Source organism: Chiloscyllium plagiosum, unplaced genomic scaffold (genome assembly GCF_004010195.1).
Source record: "Chiloscyllium plagiosum isolate BGI_BamShark_2017 unplaced genomic scaffold, ASM401019v2 scaf_17941, whole genome shotgun sequence".
NCBI lineage: Eukaryota > Metazoa > Chordata > Chondrichthyes > Orectolobiformes > Hemiscylliidae > Chiloscyllium > Chiloscyllium plagiosum.
Genome location: NW_025198399.1, coordinates 1 through 2,096, shown reverse-complemented (window position 1 = coordinate 2,096; position 2,096 = coordinate 1).

The following is a 2,096-nucleotide window of genomic DNA, read 5'->3' as shown; positions in this document are numbered from 1 at the left end:
TTTTTTTTAAGGACAATTTGAAGTGAAACAATAATGTTGATTATCTTTGTTCTTTGTTCACCTTATGACTGTTACTGCTATTGCTCGTGTCCTTGTTTGCACCACAGCTCTGCAGCATCTAAAACCTCAGCTGTGCAGCTGGCCAGTGGTACAACCATTCGTATAGCTGGCTACTGATCAGGTGGTTGTAGCTTCGACTTTTACTTGGCGCAGTCGCATTGTGGAGATTCATCACACATCCAAACTAATCTTTCTTGCTACACTGAGGTGGATTATATTTGAAATTTTCATCTCCACGAACGGAAATTCTTTCACTATCTTCTGTCAGTTAAACATTACCAAGAACAATCAGAGTTAAAAATTACACAATACCAGGTTGTATAGAACAGGCGTATTTGGAAACACTAGTGTTCCATGCGGTGCTTCTTCATATGGTAGTTGTCAACTGCGGAATTCTAATCTGGCTTTGTGTGATTTTTAAATTTGTCCATCCCAGTCCAACACCAACTACTCCAAGTCATGGGTAACATCGACACCACGAACGGTCGGTTAAAGTCCAGATGATCTTCCAAAAGATCACGCACGTTGACACACACTTCAAGTTTCTGCAGAAAGAACCCACCTGATGAAGGAGCGGCTCTCTGAAAGTAGTGTTTCCAAATAAACCTGCTGGACTATGCCCTGATGATGTGTAATTTTTTAAAACTTTGTCTACCCAACTCAAACACTGGCACTTCCATATCATAGAGAACATCAGTCATGTCGCAGCGCTTTCAGAGAAGGCAATCCTGGAAAAGCCCCACACATTGCTCATAGGTACGCTTCGTTTTCAGAAACCAACCCACACAATCGCTGCATCTCCTGTGTCTGAAAAGCACAGAAAAGAAATAGCTGAGACTCAGTTTTGACAGTTTTTTGAAACTCTTTGGAAGTGGAATCAGATGAGAATGAAGGATGAACTGTCCGACTGTGCAGGGAGAGGGAAGACACTTTTCCCTTCTTTCAAGGGCTGGGGTATTGACTAATCTAAGGCATTAAACAGCTTCCTGGTAGAGCTGCTCTCTCTGCCTCAGGAAAAAGAAGTCCTGTTTAAAGAAGTCAAGAAGTTAAAAATCGCACAATACCAGGTCATAGTCCAACAGGTTTAATTGGAAGCATTAGCTTTTGGAGAGCTGCTCCTTCATCAGGTGGTTGCGGACTACACAGTTGTAACATACAGAATTTATTGAAAAAGGTTACAGTCTTTCGTAACTGATATTATACATTGAAAAATAACTTGATTTTTTGTTAAGTCTTTCATCTGTTAGAATGACTACGTTCGGTTCACTTCTTTCTTATGTAAATTGCGAAACTTTCTTTTCATAGTTACATTCTCAGGTGAACTTTAACAATTAATGTCAATCCAGATAATATGTTGAAGGTGTTAGTCCCTGTGTGCTCTGTCCGTGCCATAATGTTTAGACTGTCGCTAATCTAAAAATAAAACAACACGCTGCAGGCAAGGATGCTTTGAGACATGGTACATTGGTGAAACCGAACAGAGGCTACAGAACGGATGAATGGCGACTGCAAATCAATCAATAGGCAGGTGTGCCCCTTCCAAGTTGGGGAACACTTCAGTGGTCCAGGACATTCGACCTCGGACATTCGGGAGCCATCCTCCAAGGCAGACTTCGGAACAAGCAGCAGCTGAAAGTGCCCGAGCAGAGGCTGATAGCGAAGTTCGGTACCCATGGTGATGGCCTCAAGCGGGACCTTGGCTCATGTCAAAGTACAGGTGATCCCATTACCCTATCTACACAAACAGACCCTCCTACACACACACACACAAACACACATGTTTGTGGGGTGAATTTGTACTTACAGATTGGCTCATGTCAAAGTACAGGTGATCCCATTACCCTATCTACACAAACAGACCCTCCTACACACACACACACAAACACACACAAACACACATGTTTGTGGGGTGAATTTGTACTTACAGATTTACATTGTACTTTGCTCAAAAACTGTATGAATCCATGAAAGGCTGTGTTAACTCATTTTATAAAATTAGAATTAGTCTAAACATTAAGGAACAGACAGCATCACAC